At 45.6% G+C, this 27500-nt stretch overlaps 1 protein-coding gene and 1 long non-coding RNA gene across 9 annotated transcripts in view; one reads left to right on the top strand and one right to left on the bottom strand.

Annotated features, from left to right (window-relative positions):
* ST8SIA5 (ST8 alpha-N-acetyl-neuraminide alpha-2,8-sialyltransferase 5) overlaps nucleotides 1–27500 on the bottom strand; it is a 989793-nt gene that overhangs the window by 615764 nt on the left and 346529 nt on the right. The window lies entirely within an intron of this gene.
* LOC137531529 (uncharacterized) overlaps nucleotides 1–27500 on the top strand; it is a 296668-nt gene that overhangs the window by 149400 nt on the left and 119768 nt on the right. For 7 of the 8 annotated variants that reach the window (XR_011023669.1, XR_011023668.1, XR_011023660.1 and 4 more), the window contains one exon: nucleotides 20600–20661. This is a non-coding gene — a long non-coding RNA (uncharacterized lncRNA). The remainder of the gene's footprint in view (nucleotides 1–20599; nucleotides 20662–27500) is intronic. The other variant, XR_011023667.1, reaches the window with a different exon arrangement.

Below are 27500 nucleotides of genomic sequence, written 5' to 3'. Positions count from 1 at the left end.
CCTCTACTGTTCTCCCTTTATACCAACGACTGTATCTCATCCGCTGACTCTGTGAAGGTCATCAAATTTGCGGATGACACCACCATTATTGGCCTAATTGGAAGCAACGGAGAGCATGAATACCGGAGCGAGGTCGAGAGAATATGCAATTGGTGCAGGGAGAACAACCTAGTTCTCAACACAGCAAAGACTGTTGAACTAGTTGTAGACTTCAGGAGGAACCCCCCCCCCCCGCCTGTCCTCATTGGAGGAACAGAAGTTTCTATGGTGTCATCGGTTCGGTTCCTCGGCACGACTCTCACCAATAATCTGAAATGGGGGCAGAACACCACTAAAATTCAAAAGAAATCCCAGCAGAGGCTGTTCTTCCTGCGCCAACTGAAGAGATTTGGCATGCCACGGGATCTGCAGGTCAGCTTCTATACTGCCACCATAGAATCCATCCTATGCTCCTCAGTCATTGTTTGGTACGCGGGCGCAACGGCCAGTGATAAACATAAACTGCAGAGGGTCATAGCTGATGCAGAGAGAATCATCGGGTCCGCTCTTTCACCTCTTGATCTCCTCCACTCCGCTAGATTGAGGAAGAGGGCCACCATGATCTCCCGTGACCCCTCTCACCCTGGCAGCCACTACTTCAAGATCCTCCCGTTGGGCCGCCGCTTCAGGACTATACCATCCAAAACCATCAGGCGAAAGAACACCTTCTTCCCCCAGGCCGTTCGGTCACTGAACTCTGACTTTCCCTGGTCCGGCCTGCACTCGTAATTGCTGGGTCGGCAGCTGGTCCCCGTCGCTGCCTCCTCGGTTCTTATCCGGAAACGGGGCCCCTTTACTAGGGTCTACCGGCATCACTATCTGTATATCTGATTACTGCATTTCAAATTGTATGTGTTGTTGTATCTGTCTATGCCACGTGTGCCACAAATAATTCCGATTATGGCTCTTGCTGTACTTGGCGAAATAAAACTGATTCTGATTCTGAAAAGTCCCAGCAAAAATTATGGAGTTGACAGAGAGTTGGGTTTTAACCCCCTAAGGGCAGAAATCACATTACATTCAGAACACAGCTATGGGTGCACACAGCTGAGACCAGCTCTGGGTGTCAGTGGGCTGTGGAGTGTCTCACACAGAGAAATGCAATAATACTGTCAGAATACAGTGAAAAATAATGCATTGGAGTGGTACTATGCATGTTACTAATGTGGCAAACAATAGCAGTAGTACTGTGCACAGCTCTGAGTGGGTGCCAGTGGGCTGTGGAGTGTCACACACAAAAAAAAACACAGGAGACTGATGTGCTAGCCCTCAAAAGGGCTGTTTGGGGTGCTTTCACAGCAAGTGAGGAACAAGAACACAGGCCTAGCTAATGCTTTCCCTACCTATCTGCAGCAAGTCTGACCCTACTCTCACTAACAGCAGCCAGCAGAGAATGAATCCAGTATGGACACCGCAACTGCTTTTTAATAGGGGGGTGTGGGGTCCAGGAGGGGTTGCTAGCTGATTGGCTGCCATGTGTCTGCTGACTGGGAGGTAAGGGGTCAAAGTTTTGTTCCATGATGATGTATAGGGGGCGGGTCGAACACGGCAAATGTTCGCACTTCGCCGAGAATGTGATCAGCGGAAGCTCCGCTGGCGAACAGTTCGGGCCATGTCTACTGCAGACACAAGCTATACATATTACGTGAAAGAGATAATTACCTCCTATTTTCAAAAAGCATGTTGAGTTCTAGGCAGGGAACACACTGGCAGGGCGGTTCTCCCTCGCGATTCTGGGGTCTCCGTCGGCTTTTGGGTTTGCATTTCCTGCAAACTTCTTGCCGCAAGCGTTCCTTGATTTTTCTGCGTTTGCGGTGGCATATACTGTATGCGAACGCACACGTCCTGCGGGAAAAAGCGGAAAGCTGTGCGAATTTAAAAATGTTTAGAAAATCACAGTCACAAAATGTGAACGAACGGTCACAACGAGCATTTCCCGCAGGAGGCTATTGACAATCGCATCTAGTGTGTTCCCTGCCTTAAAGAGAATCTGTACTCTAAAATTCTTACAATAAAAAGCATACCATTCTATTCATTATGTTCTCCTGGGCCCCTCTGTGCTGTTTCTGTCACTCCCTCCTGCAATCCTGGCTTGTAATTGCCAGTTTTAGGCAGTGTTTACAAACAAAAGACATGGCTGCTAACCAGAGTGTGATAGGCTGAGAGGAGCTCAGTCTGTGACTCACACAGAGCCTGCAGGGGGCGTGGAGAGGGTGTGTATAGCTTCTATCCTATCACAAGCAGACCAGCACATTCCTGCCTGAGTGCCTGAGCCCGACAAAGCCGTCAGAGGAAAGAAGATTAGATTATATAACAGAGATAATACAGCCACTGTGCTTGTGCAACTAGGAGAGGCTGCAGTAAGATAGACCACATTGGAACAGTTATAGGAACTTATAGGATAGAAGAAATAAGGCTGAACATTTTGTTACAGAGTCTCTTTAAACATTGCAATTTTTCCTAGCTTCGTTCCTTTTACCAGACCCATAATGTTAAATAAGTCATTACATTGTATGTGCTACTCCTACCCTATTTAATAATTAATAGAAACCCAGTTGACTAAAATGCAATACTATAATAAAGCTCTATAGAAAGATTCCAATAAATGTAGCCCTTGCACTGATGTAGGTTAGAACAGTCTGAAATAGCTGTCTACAAGTTGGATTATATGAGTCAGTATTAGGACTGTTTCACACTGCAAATTGTGATCGCCCGCTGCATTGCTGTTTCTGTACCTACAACAGGCGCTTAGCGAAGCAATTAGTGCACATTCGGACTAGCTGCATAGCACAATGGCGTTTGTAATTTCCTATGAAGAAGGGTGAAAAATTATTTTATATTCGCTATGAAATTTTCCTGCGCTCCTATCCTTGCTTCCTGCACTCCCTACTCAAAGTTAAAATGAACGGTGGTGCATGTGTTGTTTCCTGTGTTTGAGGGCTGGTGCACACCGGAGCGGTTCTGGAGCGGTTTTTAAAATGCTTGCAGGGGGGAAACCGCTTGGCTAATGAAAGTGAATGGAATGGTGCACACCAGAGCGGTTAGTTTCTCCCCCAAATGCAAACTCCTGTTCTGCGGCATTTTTTTTTAGATTTCTGAGGTGTTTCTGCCTCAATGTTAACCTCTTGACGACCAGCTAACGCCGGTTGGCGTAAACTGGTCGTCTGTGGGTTTCCATGGAAATGACCGCTCGATATGTCCGTTCACGGAGGGTGTCTCCGTGAACAGCCGGAGAGCCGCCGATCGCGGGTCGCCGTCAAAATGTAAACACGCGGGGAAGAAATCCCCGCTGTTTACATCATACGGCGCTGCTGCGCAGCAGCGCCGTAAGGCAGATCGGCGATCCCCGGCCTCTGATGGGCCGGGGATCGCCGGCATATGATAGGCTGAAGCCTATCCTACAATGCGCAGGACGGATATCCGTCCTGCGCAGCTCATACAGGGAGAGGGAGGGACTGAGAGGACGGGAGCACCGAAAACGCTGCGGAGGGGGGCTTTGAAGAGCCCCCACCCCGCAAAGCGCAGCAAGCCGGCGGCGATCAGACCCCCCCAGCAGGACATCCCCCTAGTGGGGAAAAAAGGGGGTAAGTCTGATCGCCCTGGCTCTATCCTGATCTGTGCTTCGGGCTGGAGAGCCCACGCAGCACCGATCAGGCAATAATCCCCTGGTCGTCAAGTTAAAGTATAGGAAAGTGGAAAACCACTCTGAAAAAACGCTAGATCAGAGCGGTTTTCCAGGCGTTTTTGTTACAGAAGCTGTTCAGTAACAGATCTAGGGCCCGTTTCCACTTGTGCGGTGGTAATCGCCAAGGTAAAAATTTGCATGCAGATGCGAATTTCGCATGCGGTTATATTTTCATGCGAATTCGCATACGATTTTGCATGGATGATGATGTATGCGAATTTAACCATGGCAGTGCCTGTGTGCTTTTCTATTGATTCCATGCGAAATCATATGCGAATTCACATGAAAATTCGCATACCAAAACCGCATGCGAATTCCCTATTAAATACATTGTATGCGAACCGCATAGCGGTATGCAGTATGCGAATTCTGATGGCTCTGCCGTGCACATTTTTTCTGCACAGAAAAACACAAAGGAATGCTGACAAGTGGAAACAGTCCCATCCACTTGTATTGGCTATGCGAATTCGCATGCGGCAAACGCATGCGAATTCGCAATAGTGGAAACGGGCCCTTACTTTAACAAAATATGAAATCTGCTACACAAAAATGCTCCAAAAAACAGTAGGCATGTTCAGAAAACGTCTCTAAACATGCCTAGAATCGCTCTGAAATCTGCTTCAAAAACCTCTAGAGTTTTGCTAGAGGTTTTTGGTGTGCACTGGCCCTTAGAATGTAATTGGGTCCCCTGAATCTGCATTAGAGTGTTTTCTCTGAAAAAAATTGTGCTATACACTATTGCTTTTTGTGCCTCTTTTTTTTTTTTTTTTTTTTTTTTTTTACTTTTTACTTTTTTAACTCAAAAAATAAATAAATAAATAAATTGTACACAAGTTTTTTTTTTTTTAATATATCTTTTGTCTCAACAAATGAAAAAATATAAAAAACCCACAAAGTAGCAAAAGCAAAAATTGCACGCAGAAGATGTCTGAAGTTAATGGTTTAATCAAACAATGGTAGTGAGGAGAGAGACAGCGCTGTTGGCGGACGTATTAATGTGCTCTGTTGGCGGAACATGCATTAACAACTCTTATGTTCTTGTATTAAGCATTAGGCCTCATCTTTAAAGTAAGATTAATGTGGATTAGCGAACCATTTAAGAGTGTAAACATCACACTGACCTAAATTGTGCTCATGTCATCACTGTCACAATGGGATTTTTCTTTTTTTTTTATTTTGTGGAAGCTGGGCTGGAAATCATTTGGTGGATTGTTTTTTTGTTTTTTTAGATGAAGTCACAACACTATTTTCTATGTTAAGTGGGCACTTATCTGACAGTACACATTTAGTGAACACTATAGGGAGCTACTTGAAGAGGAACTGTAGTAAAATTAATGTAATGAATGAAATTATTATTATTATTATTTTTTTACAATATTAATTTATAAATAATTGTTTGCCCATTGTAAAATCTTTACTTATCCCTATTTTCATTCTAAAATGTATCACAGGTGCCGGCATCTTTAGTCCTGTCAGGTGATCTTTGTGGAATGTTTGTTAATGCTAGTAACAAATATGCCTGGTCTCCCAAAATGCTCGGGGGAGGGGAGGGGGGAATCCTCACATCTAATCAGCATAGGCTAAATATCGCTAATTCCACAATAGTTTAAAATTTCACATTGTAATTGTGAATTTTGCTGCAAAATGTATACTATGTGACATTCAAGCTTATCGCTAGTTGCGAGCAAAACTCCCAAAACTTCCTTATATTTTTTTGTTCTTGTCAGTTGAGCAAATATATAAATAATTATGTGTGTGTGTGTATATATATATATATATATATATATATATATATATATATATATATATATATACAGTATATATGCAGTTCTCCACAGTTTTCATCAGTTTTAAAAGTACATCTTTAAAGAAAACCTGAACTGAAAATAAAAAGTCAAAATAACCAGGCACAGCTCATACTTACCTCCTGTGTAGTCTACTCCTCAATCTCTTTCTCCTCTCCTGCGTCCCAATTGTCCACTGTGATCAATGGAATTCTCCATCCTCCATTTTGAAAATGGCCATTACCCCATAACTGCTTCCTGGTCAGCACACTGTTAAACTGTAATATCACCCACTTGAGCCATAGGGAAACATGGACATTACCTTGCACATTCAGTTGTAACTGACAGCTGCTGATATATAACTTACAGTAACTGGTATAATTCAGTTCTGACAAAATATTGTCAGAACTGAAAGGGATCACTGTAAAAAGAAAATGGTGAGCTTCTGAGAGGAACTGACAGTGAGGTTAGTATGTAATATTCATTTGCAGCTACGTCATGTGTTTATTTTAAATAATTTTACTCACTTCAGGTTCCCTGTAAATGAAATTACGACATTATTTTTGACAGTACAGTATTGTACTTTACTTTTCGTACTTACTTTACAATACTTACTTTTTGACAGTTGCTTTACCCATTCATGGTAGGAGCACACTAGGCAGAATCGCATATGCGTTTTTTATAGCACATAGTGGAAAACGCATGTGCGATTCTCCCTAGTGCGTTCCTACCCTCAGGGATTATTCTTTATTGTTATAATTTTTATTTTTTGTCTTCTATAGATGATTGCAAATAACGAGTAACAATGGAAACAGTTCATGACTATCCAATAGGAACCTCAAATAATATATAAATATATACATACAGTGCTGCCCATAATTATTCATACCACTGGCAAATTTTGACAAAGTTATTTGTATTCAACCAGCAAGTAATTTTTAGACTTAAAATGTCATCGGTGTCTCCCAAAAGCTAATAAGACGATGTACAAGAGGCATTATTGTGGACGAAAAAACATTTCTCAGCTTTTATTTACATTTGAGCAAAAAGTGTCCAGTCCAAAATTATTCATACCCTTCTCAATAATCAATCGAAAAGCCTTTATTGGCTATTACAGCAATCTAATGTTTCCTATAATTGCAGATCAGCTTTTTGCATATCTCCACTGGTAGTTTTGCCCATTAATCTTCAGCAATGAGCTCCAAATTTTTCAGGTTGGAGGGTCTTTTTGCCATCACCCTGATCTTTAACTTCCTTCACAGATTCTCAATCGTATTCAAGTCAGGACTCTAGCTGGGCCACAGCAAATCGTTGTTGTTGTCTGCTAGCCATTTCTTCACCACTTTTGCTGTGTGTTTTGGCTCATTGACATGCTGAAATGTCCACTGGTGCCCAAGGCCAAGTTTCTCTGCAGACTGCCTGATGCTGACGTTGTGAATCCTCGTGTATTGCGCTTTTTTCATGGTGCCGTTTACTGTGATTAGGTTCCCTGGTCCATTGGCTGAAAAACACTCTCAAAGCATTAGGTTCCCACCACCATGTTTGACAGGGGGGATGGTGTTCTTTGGGTTGAAAGCTTCTCCTTTTACGCCAAATGAAAGAAACATCATTGTGACCAAAAAATTCAATTTTTGTTTCATCTGACCATAACACAGAAGACCAGAAGTCTTCTTCTATGTCCAAATGAGAATTTGTAAAGGCCAAGCAAGCTTTTGTGTGCCTTATCTGGAGCAGTGGCGTCCTCCTTGGTCTGCATCCGTGGAACCCAGCAGTGTGCAGTGTCCGTTGGATTGTCTGCCTTGAGACATTGCCACCAGCAGAGCCCTTATTCACCAGGATGGCCTTGGTGGTGATCCTTGGATTCTTTTCACCTCTCTCTCTATCCTTCTGGCCAGCACAGGTGTCACTTATGGCTTCCGACCACATCCTCTGAGATTTCCCACAGTGCGGAACATCTTGTATTTTTTAACAATACTTTGCACTGTAGCCACTGGAACTTGAAAACATTTAGAAATAGCCTTGTAGCCCTTTCCTGACTTGTGAGCAGCCACAACACGCAGCCGCAGGTCTTCCTCATTGAGCTCCTTTGTCTTAGCCATGACTGTCCACAAACCAACTGCAGAGAGACACTGTTTTTCACCTGTTGAGTTGATTAAAACAGCTGTTCCCAATTAATCAGGGTAATTAGGATGCTTTAGAACAGCTTGGACTATTTGGAATGGTGTAGAACGTTGGATTTTCCCACAGACTGACATTTTGTGAAGGGTATGAATCATTTTGGACTGGACACTTTTTGCTCAAATGTAAATAAAAGCTGAGAAATGTTTTTTTCCATAATAATGCCTCTTTCATGTCGTCCTATTATCTTTTGGGAGACGCCTATGTAATTTCCCGTCAACAAATTACTTGCTAGTTGAATAAAAATAACTTCAAGTCAAAATTTGCCAGGGCGAAAAATAATTATGGGCAGCGCTGTATATAACATTTTTTTATATACACATAATTAGTTCAGCAGTTCTTTTTCCAAAGTTTTTATCAGTTTTAAAAGTAGGCCTGTACACACTGAAAAACGCAGGCAAAAACGCAAGCGCATGCGTTTTTCATGCGCTGCGCTTAAAAAAGCGCAGCAGGCACTGCGATTGCGTTTTTCTAAAAACGCATCGCACCAGTGTGTACAAGTCATCACGATTTTCATTCTTTTTCAAAAGACCTTGCGTTTTTAAAAACGCATGCGTTTTTAAAAACGCAACGCAAGCGCAGCAGTGTGTACAGGCCCTTAGACATTATTTTCGACAGTACAGTACTTCACTTACTTTTTGACATTGTCTTTTTGCGTTACAATACTTACTTTTTGACAGTTGTTTTTCCCATTCAGGGATTATTCTTTATTTCTATTATTATATTTCCTTTTTTTATTTTTTGTCTTCTATAGATGATTGCAAGTAACAATGGGAACAGTTCATGTCTATACAATATACTGTATAACAATATATAAATAATAATATATACATACATACATAAATAATTGATAGTTTAAAGGGGCACTATGGCGAAAAATTGTAAAATTATAAAATATGTGCAAACATAGACAAATAAGAAGTACATTTTTTTACAGAGTAAAATGAGCCATAAATTACTTTCCCCCCTATGTTGCTGTCACTTACAGTAGGTAGAAAAAATCTGACAGAAGTGACAGGTTTTGGATTAGTCCATCTCTTCATAGGGGATTCTCAGCAAGGCTTTTATTCTTTATAAAGATATTCCCTAAAAAGGATTTAAACAATGATGCTGGCCAGCTTCCCTGCTCACTACACAGTTTTATGGCAGTTGGACAGAGCAACTGCCATTCACTAAGTGCTTTTGAAAATAAATAAATCCCTGAGAATCCCCTATGGAGAGATGGACTAGTCCAATACCTGTCGCTTCTGTCAGATTTCTGCTACCTACTGTAAGTGACAGCAACATAGGAGAAAAGTAATTTATGGCTCATTTTACTCTGGATAAAACGTACTTCTTATTTGTATGTTTGCACATATTTTAAATTTTACAATTTTTCACCATAGTGCCCCTTTAATAAAACCACCTGACAGTGCCAGTACATGCTTAGGTAGAACCATTCCAGCAAACATTGGGAGGGTGCCCCGATCTTGTAAACTTCAGATTTAGATGAGAGGGATGGGAACACTGGGCAGAACAGCACAGTTGCAGAAGAGGAAGCAGAAGGTTTCTTTAACATCTGGCGTGGTTGTGACAGATGTGCACAAATCTGGAAAGTGAGGATGACAAATTATATTGTTTCAAGTGGTACATTTTAAGCATACACATTTGAGACTCAAAGCATGGTATGAAAGAGTGTTCCATAGGAGGTGTGCAGCCTGTGAAAAGTTTTGCATACAAAAGTGTGTCGAGGTAACCAGAGAGGAGGGTAGGAGAGTTTCATGTGCAGTTGAAATGATACCTAGAAATTAGGGAGCAAATGTATGGATAGGACAGGTTACTGAGTATTTTAAAGGGAACCTGATGTGAGAGACATATGGAGACTGCCATATTTATTTCCTTTTAAACAATGCATATGGCCTGGCAGTCCTGCTCATCTACTGCCTAATACTTTTAGCCACAGACCCTGAACAAGCATGTAGAGCAGATGTTTCTGACAAAAATCTGATAAGACACTACTGCAGTATTGTTTAAAGCGGATCCGAGATGAAAAACTAACTATAACAAGTAACTTGTCTATATATCTCATCTAAAGTTTAGATAGTTTACACAGCAAATCTAGCTGCAAAGAGCTTCAATAGAATATAATTATTTCTTCCTGTAATACAATGACAGCAGCCATGTTGTTTGTAAACATTACTCACAGGCAGGCTTATCTGCATCTTCAGCACTCAGCCTGTGAAAACCTAATTCCCCTCTCCTCTTCTCTCCTCCCCTCTGCCTCTGAAATCAATGGCTAGTAACATCCTCCTTCTCCTGCCCAGACTGAGCTCCCATGAGCCCTTGCTACTGTCTGAAAATGCCAAGGCTCTCTGAAAAGCCGTGGGCGAGGCTTGTTAAGTTTATAGGGAATTGGAGTATTAAAACAAAAACAAAAAAGTATTGGGCTTGAGGAATGCCCTATAAGCAATAGGAAAGGAACAATTATGCAATGAGTAAAAGTTCATCTCGGATCCACTTTTGAAAAGAAATAAATATGGCAGCCTCCATATACCTCTCACCTCGGGTTAGTGGCAGCCGGTGGAGAGATTGGCAGAGAGGAGCAGCATCAGACGAGCAGGAGGAGAGGAGAATGAGGTGAGCAGATGAGCTGTGTAGGGATTGGAGGCGGTGCCAGATGTGCCAGGTGTTAGTAAATAGGTAACAGAGGAGGATATTGCTTTTGCCTAGGCAGGGTATGATCTAGGCATGCACAAGCAATTTGGTAGTATTGTGTCTGGGGAGGATACAGACTTGACTTATGCCTTTGCGGTGGAGGTGAAAGGAGGTGGCTAATGAGTTATTGTGAGGCTTGAATGAGAGTTCAGAGTCAAACATGACTCCCAGGCTCCAGACTTAGTGAGTTGAGGTTACTGGGGTGTTAGGTACATGCATAGTAATTACAGGCCTCAGAGCAGAAAGATATGATAGAACAGCAAAGCGCATCACGGGTAAATGTTGCACCCGGTGCGACGAAAACGGCGCATCGGGTGCCCCTAATGCAACGCATTGATGCGCCGTTTCGGGGGCACCCGATGCGCCGCTTCCGTCGCACCGGGTGCGACATTTACAGGGCAGCGGGTGCGACGTTATCTTCGCACCGCGCAATATTAACCGCACTGAGCGGGGCTTTATTCTATGTTTGGGCCTAAACCACCTAACGCCCAGGTTTTGCGCCCATTAACTGTTAGGGCTTAGCGACGGTTCGTGAATCAATCCCTATGTCTGCTTCCGTGAAAACAGGAAGTAGAAACACTGCAGATTTATTTTAGGATTTGTATCAGCTGTAACCAAGAAATATTTTTCTTTGAAGGCTATTATGCTGTTACTTATCTTTTAGAGCAGAGATGACGTTCTGAGTTCAGTTTCGCTTTAAGAGTGGATTCACACTGTGCGCATTGCATGACGCACATTTTATTGTGTGTGTGAACTGCAATGGAGACTGAACATAGACACTAATTCAAAGACTGCATGCAGCGAGTTAAAATAACGCGATTCGTTACAACGCAAAGATGTGAACAGCCCCATAGAATTGTATGGGCAGTGAGTAGACATTATTCTACAATGCAACTGGTGCAGTGTTAAAGGACCCTTAACCTCCTTAGCCGTAACCCCGTGCTGGACACGGGGGTAAGCCGCCGCGGAGGATTCCTCAGGCCCTGCTGGGCCGATTTGCATAATTTTTTTTCAAACACGCAGCTAGCACTTTGCTAGCTGCGTGCTTGGTCTGATCGCCGCCGCCGATGCGCCGCTACCTGATGCGATACAGGGCCCCCCCGCATACCCCTTGCGCAGCCTGGCCAATCGCCGCCAGGCTGCGCTATGGGGTGGATCGGGATTCCCTGTGACGTCACAACGTCGGCGACGTCGATGACGTCATTCCGTTCGTCGCCATGGCGACGGGGGAAGCCCTCAAGGAAATCCAGTTCAGAACGGGATTTCCTTATGGGCAAGCGGCGCCGGCGGCGATCGGTTAGTACGGAGGGACGCCGCAGGGAGGGGGGAAGCCTGTAGCTAGCGCTAGGCTAGCTACATGTTAAAAAAAAAAAAAAAAAAAAAGGTGAAAAAAACCCTCCCGCGGCCGTGCAGCCGCACATATCATACCGCCAGGGAGGTTAAAGGACAACAGAGGTGACATGATGAGATAGACATGTGTATGTACAGTGCTTAACACACCAATAACTATGCTGTGTTCCTTTTTTTATTTCTCTGCCTGGAAGAGTTAAAAATCAGGTATGCAAGTGACAGTTTCTGTCTGGGTCGTGACCGGATCAGACTATAGCGAAACCCTCACTGAGGCTCTATTCACACCTGCGTTTTCAAAACTTTGCAGGAGTGAATTTTTCTGCGATTCATGCGGAAAAACCACTGAACAGTGCAGCGATTTTGTCGCAATTGCGTTCAGCGCCTCTATTGCTCTGAACCGCGATCGCCGGGAAATCGCCTGAAAATGGTGCAGGCAATGCGTTTGTCGTTTTTGCTCGTTTTTGGGCGATTTTGCGGCGATTAGCGCAAATCGCCCAAGTAAGAACGGGCCCATAGGGTTTCATTGCACTAGCGCTTTCAAAAAGTGCTAGCGTTTGAGCGTTTTGCCTAATGATGGGGAAGTAAGTCATCCAGTGAATGTAGCTAACCTGGAATGGAAGACAAGTCAATAGTGTACCTAGATTAGGATCTTAGAGGGGTTTTTTGTGTGGGCATCTGAATGAGGCTGTAATCCCAGAACTGCTAATTTATTAACCGTTCAGAAACCCTCACTGTGTTCCAGCGGCGTACCTAGGGCATTTGACACCTGGTGCTGGGTATTAAATGACACCTCCTACCCCCCACTCAAAAAAAGGAAAGGAATGAGTGCAGCATGCTAAGCGTGCCACGGCCAGGTATAATTGCCCCCAGTATAGGTAGCCTGGTAGAATTGCTCCCAGTATAGGTAGCCTGGAATAGTATATGTAGCCTGGAAGAGATGCCCCCAGCATAAATAGCCTGGAATAGATGCCCCCAGCATAGATAGCCTGGAATAGATGCCCCCAGCATAGATAGTCTGGAATAGATGCCCCCAGCATAGATAGCCTGGAATAGATGCCCCCAGCATAGATAGCCTGGAATAGATGCCCCCAGCATAGATAGTCTGGAATAGATGCCCCCAGCATAGATAGCCTGGAAGAGATGCCCCCAGCATAAATAGCCTGGAATAGATGCCCCCAGCATAGATAGCCTGGAATAGTTGCCCCCAGCATAGATAGCCTGGAATAGATGCCCCCAGCATAGATAGCCTGGAATAGTTGCCCCCAGCATAGATAGCCTGGAATAGATGCCCCATGCATAGATAGTCTGGAATAGTTGCCCCCAGCATAGATAGCCTGGAATAGATGCCCCTAGCATAGATAGCCTGGAATAGTTCCCCCAGCATAGATAGCCTGGAATAGATGCCCCCAGCATAGATAGCCTGGAATAGATGCCCCCGGCATAGATAGTCTGGAATAGATGCCCCCAGCATAGATAGCCTGGAATAGATGCCCCCAGCATAGATAGCCTGGAATAGATGCCCCCAGCATAGATAGCCTGGAATAGATGCCCCCAGCATAGATAGCCTGGAATAGATGCCCCCAGCATAGATAGCCTGGAAGAGATGCCCCCAGCATAAATAGCCTGGAATAGATGCCCCCAGCATAGATAGCCTGGAATAGTTGCCCCCAGCATAGATAGCCTGAAATAGATGCCCCCAGCATAGATAGCCTGGAATAGTTGCCCCCAGCATAGATAGCCTGGAATAGATGCCCCCAGCATAGATAGCCTGGAATAGATGCCCCCAGCATAGATAGCCTGGAATAGATGCCCCATGCATAGATAGCCTGGAATAGTTGCCCCCAGCATAGATAGCCTGGAATAGATGCCCCCCGCATAGATAGCCTGGAATAGATGCCCCATGCATAGATAGCCTGGAATAGTTGCCCCCAGCATAGATAGCCAGGAATAGATGCCCCCCGCATAGATAGCCTGGAATAGTTCCCACAGCATAGATAGCCTGGAATAGATGCCCCCAGCATAGATAGCCTGGAATAGATGCCCCCAGCATAGATAGCCTGGAATAGATGCCCCCAGCATAGATAGTCTGGAATAGATGCCCCCAGCATAGATAGCCTGGAATAGTTGCCCCCAGCATAGATAGCCTGGAATAGTTGCCCCCAGCATAGATAGCCTGGAATAGATGCCCCCCGCATAGATAGCCTGGAATAGATGCCCCATGCATAGATAGCCTGGAATAGTATAGGTAGCCTGGAATAGTATAGGTAGCCTGGAAGAGATGCCCCCAGCATAGATAGTCTGGAATAGATGCCCCCAGCATAGATATCCTGGAATAGTTGCCCCCAGCATAGATAGCCTGGAATAGATGCCCCCAGCATAGATAGTCTGGAATAGATGCCCCCAACATAAATAGCCTGGAATAGATGCCCCCAGCATAGATAGCCTGGAATAAATGCCCCCAGCATAGATAGCCTGGAATAGATGCCCCCAGCATAGATAGCCTGGAATAGATGCCCCCAGCATAGATAGCCTGGAATAGTTGCCCCCAGCATAGATAGCCTGGAATAGATGCCCCCGGCATAGATAGTCTGGAATAGATGCCCCCTGCATAGATAGTCTGGAATAGATTCCCCCAGCATAGATAGCCTGGAATAGATGCCCCCAGCATAGATAGCCTGGAATAGTTGCCCCCAGCATAGATAGCCTGGAATAGATGCCCCCGGCATAGATAGCCTGAAGTAGTTCCCCCAACATAGATAGCCTGGAATAGTATAGGTAGCCTGGAATAGTATAGGTAGCCTGGAAGAGATGCCCCCAGCATAGATAGTCTGGAATAGATGCCCCCAGCATAGATAGCCTGGAATAGATGCCCCCAGCATAGATAGCCTGGAATAGATGCCCCCAGCATAGATAGCCTGGAATAGATGCCCCCAGCATAGATAGTCTGGAATAGATGCCCCCAGCATAGATAGCCTGGAATAGTTGCCCCCAGCATAGATAGCCTGGAATAGTTGCCCCCAGCATAGATAGCCTGGAATAGATGCCCCCCGCATAGATAGCCTGGAATAGATGCCCCATGCATAGATAGCCTGGAATAGTTGCCCCCAGCATAGATAGCCAGGAATAGATGCCCCCCGCATAGATAGCCTGGAATAGTTCCCACAGCATAGATAGCCTGGAATAGATGCCCCCAGCATAGATAGCCTGGAATAGATGCCCCCAGCGTAGATAGTCTGGAATAGATGCCCCTAGCATAGATAGTCTGGAATAGATGCCACCAGCATAGATAGCCTGGAATAGATGCCCCCAGCATAGATAGCCTGGAATAGATGCCCCCAGCATAGATAGTCTGGAATAGATGCCCCCAGCGTAGATAGTCTGGAATAGATGCCCCTAGCATAGATAGTCTGGAATAGATGCCACCAGCATAGATAGCCTGGAATAGATGCCCCCAGCATAGATAGCCTGGAATAGATGCCCCCAGCATAGATAGCCTGGAATAGATGCCCCCAGCATAGATAGTCTGGAATAGATGCCCCCAGCATAGATAGTCTGGAATAGATGCCCCCAGCATAGATAGCTTGGAATAGTTGCCCCCAGCATAGATAGCCTGGAATAGATGCCCCCAGCATAGATAGCCTGGAATAGATGCCCCCAGCGTAGATAGCCTGGAATAGATGCCCCCAGCATAGATAGCCTGGAATAGATGCCCCCAGCATAGATAGCCTGGAATAGATGCCCCTAGCATAGATAGCCTGGAATAGTTCCCCCAGCATAGATAGCCCGAAATAAATGCCCCCGGCATAGATAGCCTGGAATAGTTGCCCCCAGCATAGATAGTCTGGAATAGTTGCCCCCAGCATAGATAGCCTGGAATAGATGCCCCCAGCATAGATAGCCTGGAATAGATGCCCCCAGCATAGATAGCCTGGAATAGATGCCCCCAGCATAGATAGCCTGGAATAGATGCCCCCAGCATAGATAGCCTGGAATAGATGCCCCCAGCATAGATAGTCTGGAATAGATGCCCCCGGCATAGATAGCCTGGAATAGATGCCCCCAGCATAGATAGCCTGGAATAGTTGCCCCCAGCATAGATAGCCTGGAATAGTTCCCCCAGCATAGAGAGCCTGGAATAGATGCCCCCAGCATAGATAGCCTGGAATAGATGCCCCCGGCATAGATAGCCTGAAGTAGTTCCCCCAACATAGATAGCCTGGAATAGTTGCCCCCAGCATAGATAGCCTGGAATAGATGCCCCTAGCATAGATAGCCTGGAATAGTTCCCCCAGCATAGATAGCCTGGAATAGATGCCCCCAGCATAGATAGTCTGGAATAGATGCCCCCAGCATAGATAGCCTGGAATAGATGCCCCCGGCATAGATAGCCTGAAGTAGTTCCCCCAACATAGATAGCCTGGAATAGTATAGGTAGCCTGGAATAGTATAGGTAGCCTGGAAGAGATGCCCCCAGCATAGATAGTCTGGAATAGATGCCCCCAGCATAGATAGCCTGGAATAGTTGCCCCCAGCATAGATAGCCTGGAATAGATGCCCCCAGCATAGATAGTCTGGAATAGATGCCCCCAACATAAATAGCCTGGAATAGATGCCCCCAGCATAGATAGCCTGGAATAAATGCCCCCAGCATAGATAGCCTGGAATAGATGCCCCCAGCATAGATAGCCTGGAATAGATGCCCCCAGCATAGATAGCCTGGAATAGTTGCCCCCAGCATAGATAGCCTGGAATAGATGCCCCCGGCATAGATAGTCTGGAATAGATGCCCCCTGCATAGATAGTCTGGAATAGATTCCCCCAGCATAGATAGCCTGGAATAGATGCCCCCAGCATAGATAGCCTGGAATAGTTGCCCCCAGCATAGATAGCCTGGAATAGATGCCCCCGGCATAGATAGCCTGAAGTAGTTCCCCCAACATAGATAGCCTGGAATAGTATAGGTAGCCTGGAATAGTATAGGTAGCCTGGAAGAGATGCCCCCAGCATAGATAGTCTGGAATAGATGCCCCCAGCATAGATAGCCTGGAATAGATGCCCCCAGCATAGATAGTCTGGAATAGATGCCCCCAGCATAAATAGCCTGGAATAGATGCCCCCAGCATAGATAGCCTGGAATAGATGCCCCCAGCATAGATAGCCTGGAATAGATGCCCCCAGCATAGATAGCCTGGAATAGATTCCCCCAGCATAGATAGCCTGGAATAGATGCCCCCAGCATAGATAGTCTGGAATAGATGCCCCCAGCATAGATAGTCTGGAATAGATGCCCCCAGCATAGATAGTCTGGAATAGATGCCCCCAGCATAGATAGCCTGGAATAGATGCCCCCAGCATAGATAGCCTGGAATAGTTGCCCCCAGCATAGATAGCCTGGAATAGATGCCCCCAGCATAGATAGCCTGGAATAGTTGCCCCCAGCATAGATAGCCTGGAATAGTTGCCCCCAGCATAGATAGCCTGGAATCGATGCCCCCAGCATAGATAGTCTGGAATAGATGCCCCCAGCATAGATAGCCTGGAATAGTTGCCCCCAGCATAGATAGCCTGGAATAGATGCCCCCAGCATAGATAGTCTGGAATAGATGCCCCCAGCATAGATAGCCTGGAATAGATGCCCCCAGCATAGATAGTCTGGAATAGATGCCCCTAGCATAGATAGCCTGGAATAGATGCCCCCAGCATAGATAGCCTGGAATAGATGCCCCTAGCATAGATAGCCTGGAATAGATGCCCCCAGCGTAGATAGTCTGGAATAGATGCCCCCAGCATAGATAGCCTGGAATAGTATATGTAGTATAGGCCACTGCCTACGAAGGGGCATACAGTGTTCTAGTATGACCCAGGCTAAATGAAGTGTGGTCCGGTGTTAGTCAAGGAGCAGAAATGCAGACATCAAACCAACAAACGTTGATTCCGGTGATACCTTTAATGACTCACTGTACATGGTTTGCTGCAAGCTTTCCAAACGTTACGTTTCTTCTTCTGGCATTATACAGAATTGGATCAGAACCGTACAATATGAAGTTTTGAATCACATACAGACTTATACTGTATATGATTCCGTAGACCTAATCTGACATGATGTCACACTGTTATACCCCTTTTGAAAGTCTGAGGAAGTCTTTTTACATTTCAAAGGGGGTACAACAGTGTGACATCATGTCAGATTAGGCCTACGGAATCATATATAAGTCTGTATGTGATTCAAAACTTCTTATTGTACGGTTCTAATCCAGTTCTGTATAATGCCTGAAGAAGAAACTTAACGTTTGGAAAGCTTGCAACAAACCATGTACAGTTATGCTGGGAACACACAATGGGCTTGATTCACAAAGCAGTAAAAACCCCATTAGCACGTCTAAACGAGCTTTTCGCGCGTAAAACTTTATGCGCGTAAAACTTTCCGCGCGCACTGCACAGAGCGCAGTGCACTCCGCGCGAAGTGCCCATTAAAGCCTATGGGACTTAGCGTGCGCATAGGACTTTGCGCGCGCAAAACTTTGCGCACAAAACATTGTGCGCGATCTGATTGAGAAATCTGGTGCTAACCTACTTAGCACCCTGGTTAGCACGTCTAAAGACTTTAGACGTGCTAAGTAGGTTAGCACCGCTTTGTGAATCAAGCCCAATACGTTTTTGCGGTCCATTCACCATTCGATTCTCTGCTTGATTCTTGTATCTTCCGCTCGTTTTTCTTATCTTTTTCCATTCAATTCTTCGAGAAATCGAGCGGAAAACAATCGAGAGGATAATCGAACATGACGGAATTTATCAATGGAAGGCATCTATTGGATCGCAAAAATGAAACGTGTATTCTTAACATTAGTCATAAAAGGTATCACTGGAATCAACGTTTGTTGGTTTCATGACCCAGGCTGCAGGGCCGGATTTGTACACTTTACTGCCCAAGGCCACTGTCATTATCCTCCCCCCTTCGGTATAGTTAGCGAAATGACCCTTCCCTCTAGTATAGGTAGCCTGATGAGCCCCCCCCCCCAGTATATATAGCCAGATGACCTCTCCCCTCTTTCCCTCCAGTATAGGTAGCCAGATGACCCCTCCCCTCTTTCCCTCCAGTATAGGTAGCCAGATAACTCCCTTGAACCCTCCCCCCCCTTTCAGTATAGGTAGCCAGCTCGGCTTCACAACGCAGCAGCCATCAGTGTTACTCATTTCTCCACTTGTCTCCAGTGCAGAAGCTTCCTCTTCCTTTCCATTTCCAATGCTGTCCAAGCCCATAGCCGCTGGCCACAATGCAAACATGCACAGAGAGCAAGGTGGCTGCTGCACAGGCGGCTAGCACCAGAGTACCGCAGTCAGATGCTCGCCTGATCTCTCTGCATTGCAGCATTTGAAAGCTTGCAAATGCTGCACCAGTTTAGCCTGATGCTTTGGTGCCCTTGCTCCTGTGGTGCCCTATGCCATGGCCTAGCCTTAGCCTAAATCCGGCCCTGCCAGGCTGTAATCTTTTCTGACTTAAAGGGACTCTGAGCTCTAAAAATAAAAGAAATTGGTACTTACCTGGGGCTTTCTGCAGCCCACCGTAGGTCGGGAGGTCCCCCAGCATCGTCCTGGCTCCTCTCCCGGTCCATACCGCACCGGCGATTAAACCGCGCATGTGCAGTACTGTCACGCCGGCTGCCGTGATGACGTGCAGCGACCGACATGATGACTAAGAGCGTCCCGGTTCAGGAAGTGGAAGCCAGACACCAGGCCCGGGTGTCGCCGGTGCGGTATGCGGCGGAGGGACCGGGAGAGGAGCCAGGACGACGCCGGGGGACCTCCCGACCTACGGTGGGCTGCAGAAAGTCCCAGGTAAGTACCAATTTTGTTTATTTTTAGAGGTCGGGGTCCCTTTAACAGCAGATCGCTTATGAGATCCCTGCCGTAGAGGCTGTGAGGTCTCTGGAGATGTTTTAGTAAATGAGGCTCGCAGCACAGTTCCCTTTAAAAAGCAAGTTCTTAGCAGTATAGCAAGTAGAGTTGAGAGGCTTTACAGATGCGTAATTTCAATATATTCACTCTGAAACATTTTCTCTGATTGTCGCTATGAAGAACTATTAGCTGCCCAGTGTGAGCTGCGGTGTGTAAAGACTGTAGCATTTGACTCACCGCTGGGTGGTGAACTGTGAAGTCAAGCATGAGAGGGCGCCGGCTATTAAAATATATCAGAGATTATCACCTCGCTGTGGTGCTGCCTCCTCTTCTCCGTGCCTCTTGTTTTAACTGAGCCCATATTCTTCATTTCTAAACTCTTACATTAATCCAATATGGCCCCAGTGGCAGCACTACACTGGGGCATGTTGTGGCACTGCCCCCCCCCCCTCCGGTAATCCTTGTGTCCCCTTCAGTGCCCTCACCCACTCAGTAACATGCAGTAAGCTGTTTCCAGGCTTCATTAGCGTACAATGACCAGGATAGGGTCTGTAAAACACTCTCCATGTCAGTCTGAGTCTGTTTAGGCGTTTCGCCAAATGTCTTATCTATTTGCCATAAATACCTCACAATCCTTGCAAGATCCCTTATAATTAATGTATTTTGGATGACAGTTATATATGCAAAAAATCTCTAATTTTGTCAGTCAACAGGAATAGAGTCTGAAGAATGCTTATTAGCTTAAAAAACTTACTGGTTTTCTTTTAAATTAGCCAATAAATGGTATCATCCTGATTCAAAACTTCATGTCTGTAAAATACAAGCTCTAGTCTGCAGCAATGCTTAGCTACTAAGATAAGGAATTACACACACAGTGTTTCTCTCCCCCTGCCTCTTTCTCCTTCCCTTGCTTGTAAAATTGTCAGACACAGGCTGGGGGCTGGAATGATTTGTCTGTGATCTGTCTACACAGGAGCAGCTAGCTAGCAAGTAAGGATTAAAGCATAGCAGACAACTAGCCAAGTACATCGGTAGGTATTATGCAGGAGAACAGAGGCGCCAAAAGGATAAAAGGAAGCTAAATGAGCTTAAAAACCAAATTCTTGGTAAATAGAGGAGGTAGTGGTGGACTTACCTCCTCCAAGTAGACACACAACGACTGTAGTAAAGACAGTCAATATATTTTATTTATGAACTCCAAATATGCAACGCGTTTCGCAGGTTTGATCCCGCTTCATCAGGCAATAACAACGGAGCAATAGCATATGTGGTCAGTAGAAGAGCCAGGCACCAGGTGCTGAATTAGTTAGCCTCAGTTTTATCACCTGAGCAAAAAAATATCTAAAGCTCGCCATACAAACAACAATTATGATCACCTAAATGGGCCCCACCAGCCAGTCATTGGGCTCCCTTTGTGCCTCCCAAATACTTGGAGCTGACACTGTATGGCCCCTGTCTGTCAAACGACAACGCCATGTTTTTGAATTGGGCATTTAATCAGAATAACATTTATCATTTATCCCTTTGTATTAATTTTTTGTTGTCCTTGTGCGGTTATTAACTGCGTTAGTTTTACTGTGTGCCATTTTGGGTAGTTTGGCCCTCCAGGTGTGGAAAATAAAGAATGTGACCCCACGCTAAAGCAAAGGTTGGACAACACGGAAGTGAACCTGTGTCCAGCTGTTTATGTAATGAGATTTTTAAGCTTGGTCCAATTATAAATGGCCAATCTTTGGCAAATATTAGCATTCCCATGTAGTCCCATGGAGTGCTTACCTACACATATATAATTTGTTCATAGTATTCAAAGTCTGTTGCTCCCCTACCATGGAAGTGGTAAAGTTGGTCAGTGATTGGTCAATCAAAATTGGATGTGTGTATGCACCCTAAGGCCTGGTACACACTTTCACTTATGATTGGCCAATCACTGATTAATTTTACCGCCTCCATGTAGTATCAGGGTCAGCAGATATTGAATACTATGAGCAGATTGTGTACTACATAGAGGTAGTAAAATCGGTCAGTGATTGGCTAATCAAAATTGAGAGTGTGTACCAGACTTTAGGCCTGAGTTGTAAACTATTGCCATCCCTTTGCTCCTTACTCAGCTGCTGCGGATTGGCCAACTGTTGCTAATTTACAGCCAACCTATCTTGTTACCAATATCACATGACTAGAGATGGCGACAGTCGGTCAGTGGGAGCAGCTTAGTAAAGCAGGAAGGGGTGGGGCATAATTCATGACTCAGGCCTAAGTCTTACTCCATATTCTTTTTAATGTAACATAGCCAGTTAGTCACTATGCCCAGCCTTTCTCAACCTTGTTACCCTGGAGGAACTTTTGGATCTCAAGGAACCCCTGCAAACAAGTTTTTTGTCTTGAGGAACCCCTGCATTTAATTTTCAGGAGGCATGGTCTTTAAAAGTAGGTTAGGCTGTTAATTTCACTACCTCCTATTGCACTGCTCCTCATTATACTGTGCTCATTATTATTCTGACCCCCAATTTAGTGCTTCTTTTTACAGTACTATTATAATGCTCTCTATTATACTTCCCTCACGATGGGTGGAAATGCCTAGGAACCCCTGCAGAGTACTCCGGGAACCCTGAACCCTGGTTGAGAAAGCCTGCACTATACCAGTAAAGCCCATTTATCCATGTCCCTATTTTGAAGGGCTGGTCCCTATTGCAGAAAAAAAATATCCAGCACTAGTTTACTTGGGGGAACCCACCGCAGCTCCCTACATGCGACTGTTTGGATGGGACCACTAATTTGTAAGAAATAGGGCACCCAGCAGGAAACACTGTCCAGTTCACCAACCAAATAGACTTAGTAAAGTTGCGCAAGTGGAGGAGGTAGCCAAAGAGAGCCCCATGCCTGAAGCCTGCGGGCCAAGGTCCTGATGTGCAATTTTAGCGGTAGCGACCAAATTGCCACAAGCAGAAAGCGGCCGTTTGGTCTATGAGGTTTCCTGTTGGGTCCCCTCAACTAGACTAGTAGCCCAAATCCCCTCAGCCCTCTTCAATTCACATGACGCCAGGCTTGTCAATTATTGACAGCTCTCGGCAGCAATGAGATGACAGCAAAGCCTCTCTTTGTTATTCCCGCCCCCCTCCGTCCCCGCTCCCCCCAGGTCCACGCTCTCTCCATCACCGCAGCAGGGTTAACTATCTCGAAATTGGAAGTGTCAGGCGCACATAAGCGAAGTGCCGCCGTAATTCCCTGTCTGTGCCATTAAGCTTCCTGTCGCCTCTTTGTTTTCGTTAAAGCCAAAAATGAAACAATGCAATTAGCTTGTTACAATTAAAGTGACTCGACTGGATAAATTGTAATCACTCGCAGCGATGCCAGGCGTCCCTGCAGGACCCGGTGGCGGACGCTCAGCTGCCTCATTTGCATAATTAAAATATACAAATGATAATGGATTTTGTAGTCAATTTCCAGCGGCTGTAAATTCGGGAAACTATGAAATGAGAATAAAGGCGACGGAAGGGGACCGCCTTGAGGAAGCGATGACAAGTTTTTGACAGTAGGGGTGTTTAGAACTCTCGTATGGCCTTAAAAATAAAATGTATGTATATAAATAAATAACTAAAAATAACTAAAGAAAAAAACAAAACAAAAAAACCCCCAAACCACACACACACAAGAATCAAATCACGACACGTGATGTTACTTAATAGTTTTCTGGGCCGCGAGAAGGAGATAGACTGATTACCTTTGCAAATTTACACCGCTTGCCTGACAGGCTGGATTCTAACCCTAGGCGACACCTTCCTCCTGATTATAAAGAATTGAGAATGAATTAAATGTATAAAAGGCCTGTCACCGATAGACAAAAAAAAAAACTAAAGGGAGAGAAATCAAATTAGCCTTTGCTGTATTTTTCGCTGGGAGCACAATCGCGCGGTTTAAAGACGCGCCATGCAAAATGATCCGGCGGGTTTCTTTCTTAACCGTTCTGCTGCTACGGGGGGCTGCGGCGGAATGCTAATTATTCACTGATACAATTGTTCCGGCTGCCGAAACGCAACTTCAAATGGATTAAGACAATACGTGACCCAAAAACCCAGATAACAGTGTCATTAGCGGTGCTAAAAAAAAAACGCAATCGTGACACGCTTTTTCAAATTTAGAGGTAATTAAAGTTTGGTTGGGTTTTTTTTTTTTCACAACTAAAAAGTATGACGTTGAGCACAGACTTTCAATGATAGTTGGTTGTGTAAAACATCTGGGGGAGGAAAGACAAAGATGAACTGTAGGTAAATTCCTAAAGGAGGGGAGGGTGGGAGGAGGAAGCAGCAGGCATACATGTAAAAAGGGCACTGGAAATTTGGGCACAGGAGGAAGCCGAAAAACAGCTCCCCCTGCTGTGGCAAATTTCACGACGGCGTCAATTACTATTCCCTCTCCATGGGGCCATACAGTGGGGGTAACATGCAATTCGGCTTACTGCAGGAGAACAACCCCAGAGCTGTAGGGGGGGCCCAAATACTACTTCACTCCCTCAAAAGGGGGCTGTCCTTCAGATCAGGTGTTGTTGTGGCTACACTTGTGATGGGTGTGAAGATCCTGATGGCTACACTTGTTCTATGACTCTTGTGAGATGGACCACCCGGCTGTGATGGGCACCAAGGGGAGGCAAGGGAAAGGGTATGAACATTGGAGGGCCCATCAAAGTTTTACTACTATATATAGCCCCTGATGAGTCACAAGACGAAACGCGTAGGGCGTGGCTAAGCGGGCAGAAGGCGGCAGTGTGCAGAGGAGACGTCCTCAGGATTGTTTTTATGATATGCCTGAACTTTTTTTACGCTTGTGAGTAGCACTCTTTTTATATTGATCTTAAAGGAAAACTTAAGTCAAATAAAAAAAATGACATTTACTCACCTGGGGCATCCCTCAGCACCCCGAAGCTGGATGGTGCCCTCGCAGCCCCGCTCCGATCGTCCTGTCCCCGCCAGCGGCTACTTCCGGTTCGGCGACAGCCGCCGACAGGCTGGGAACGCGGCTGATTTTCCGCGTTCCCAGCCGCTGCTATCACCCTCTATGCTGCTATAGCGTATATATAGACGCTATAGCAGCATAGAGGGTGATAGCAGCGGTTGGGAACGCGGAAAATCAGCCGCGTTCCCAGCCTGTCGGCGGCTGTCGCCGAACCGGAAGTAGCCGCCGGCGGGGACAGGACGATCGGAGCGGGGCTGCGAGGGCACCATCCAGCTTCGGGGTGCTGAGGGATGCCCCAGGTGAGTAAATGTCATTTTTTTTATTTGACTTAAGTTTTCCTTTAAATAAATGGTATTACACTATATCAAGTTTGTCTAGTTGCAGTGGGCTGCGTTTATATTATTGGCCCTGGAGGGAGTACACACTGGCAAAATACTGCTGTGAGGATCGCTCACCAATAAGCTGGGTAGCTGTCTGTGAGAGGGGCAGCCTATATCAAAGGTGAGCGTGGTCCTGTTGGGTGGTGGATCACCTTTGAGTGAAACGGTGGCCCCCATAAATTCAGAAGCATGGTGTAATCAGTGTGGTAGTGGTCTCCCCTCAGAACCCTGTGTTTAGCAGCCTACGCAATGATATACAAATTTTCTTTCCTATCTTGACCTGAATCTGGAATCATTGTGAGTACTGTGAATGATCTGAAGCAAGGTGGAACCTGGACCTGGTGGTTACCTTATGCGCTGTTGGCTGTCTGTGAGGTCTGGGCAGCTACAACCAAAGGTGAGGGCGATTCCTTCGGGTGGTGGAGCACAGGAAGAAGGTGTTACCCTTTAATTATCACACGGGGCCTAGTTGGTGGAAGATCGAGGTTGGAATGATGGTCTATGCGATGATCTTTTTTATCTTCTTTGTTTGAGGGTCACTGGATGTGAAGACGAACAGAAGTATACCTGGTGGCTAATTGGCTAAGGACTTTTGTTCCTGAGTAGACTGTGAGGCAGCGCAAATTTTTATAATTTTTAGACTTGTTGTGTTGGTGTAACATTTGAATTTGCAGCAAACCCACAGTGAGTGTGTAGGTTATTTTAGGAGTGGAGCTAGCTAAGGTATATATAATTTGCAAAGTTTCACTACTGGGCCCCTGCTTCCAGCTTTTGCTGCGTTTTTATTGTAATTTGGGCTCCATGTTTTGCCGGTGCCTAAATTACTCAAAGAGCACCGCTATAGCCGTAATTCACATTACAGCCTATTGCAGTGCAACAATGTCCTTGGCCACCCGGTATCCTGTTTACCGGACTTGGGCAGAAGACCTCCTGCAGTATTGGTATCTCAGGGAAAAGCTATACCCGCCAAGGCTCGCCATACGAGCATCATTTTTTCCCACAGATTTTTATCTTCCTTGAATGAATCTGCCAGGTATCTATTGCCCCAAGCATGATCTGTTCAATCCATTTTTGATTGATTTTGGGCAGTTTATTGATCAAATGACTCTGCCACCTCCTTGCTGATGTTGCAGCCTTGTTGGGACATGGTGGATGCCCACCAACCATCCACCATCCAACTGGCACATCCAGGGTTGGACAGTACTCATCAGTAAATATGACTGTTTTAAAATTAGTAGTTCTGGGCCCATTGCAGCCTTTTCTGCTTATGAGCATTGGCTAGAAGTGGCCGAATAGAAGGTTTATGCATAATTACAAGCCTCTACGCAGTGTTCCCCAACCCTGTCCTCAAGGCCCACCAACAGTACATGTTTTGTAGAAATCCACAGGGGTGGTTAATCAGGATTGCTGCAACACTAATTACCCCACCTGTGCAGGTTTGTGATTTTCTGCAAAACGTTTACTGTTGGTGGGCCATGAGGACAGGGTTGGGGAACTCTGCTCTAGAGGATCCTGCACCTTGATTGATCGCAGGACCCCAGAGGAACCAGCATCTTGACTTTGGTGCATAACAACAACCCCCCCAACCTCCCCAGGATTTTGGTTCTTATACTGATACTGCCAAATAAACAACAAGCGAGCACACTGGGACATATTCACTAAATATAGGTAAAATTGCCGTGCGTATGAAGGGCAAAGCAATTTCACCGCACTTACAGCAGTTGCATAGAACGTGATATGCTAGCAAGATGAACATTCCTTTGATAACAAGGGCTGCGTTAACACTGCCTGTGCATGCCAATTTTCCTGCAAATTTAACCACTATTAAGTGAATATGCCCATTGTGTTTTTGCTTACTTTGTTTCTAGGTTTAATGGCTTTTAGGGCGAAGTTATAAATGTTTTTACGTATCCCTACTCCTCACAGACTCAGGCACACTGGTTTGGCAGCCTGAAGTGCCTCTCCAGTGTTAGGTAGCCCCCCAGTAGTTGGTAGCCAGACGTAACCTTCGTACATATAGCCATATCTATTGTCCCCAGGATAGCAGTATAATAGATAGCTCTCCAGTATAGGTAGTCAGAGAGCGCCCCCCCAGTATAGGTAGTCAGAGAACCCCCCCAGGATAGATAGTCAGAGAGCCCCCATTGTAGGTGGCCAGAGAGCCCTCCAGCATTGGTAGACTGAGAGCCCCCAGTTTATGTAGAGTGAGAGAGCCCCCCCCCCCCCATGCAGAATGTGCAGGGTAAGCGCGATGCAGCATACCTTTCCATCCACAGCAGAAAAAAATCATCACACACCACATGGGGCAGCGGGGCAGGGCTTCACAGCGATTTGGGGATGGAGCTTAGCAGCAATGTTGAGAGCGGAGCATAGTGGTTCCCGGCACCCCTTTTAAGAAGAATATTGCAGTGCCCTGAGTGATTGCTCAGGTCGTTCAGGGCAAAGGCAGGCCCTGGCTTCAAATTCCTTTTTGCTGCTTTGTAATGCCATTTTAGAAGCTGCTCTCTTAATCAAAAGTATTTGTGTGGCAGATACCTTCCTCATTTT

Source organism: Hyperolius riggenbachi, chromosome 1 (genome assembly GCF_040937935.1).
Source record: "Hyperolius riggenbachi isolate aHypRig1 chromosome 1, aHypRig1.pri, whole genome shotgun sequence".
Taxonomy (NCBI): domain Eukaryota; kingdom Metazoa; phylum Chordata; class Amphibia; order Anura; family Hyperoliidae; genus Hyperolius; species Hyperolius riggenbachi.
Note: the sequence above shows the minus strand (reverse complement) of the source record. Positions and strands in the feature narration are given on the sequence as shown.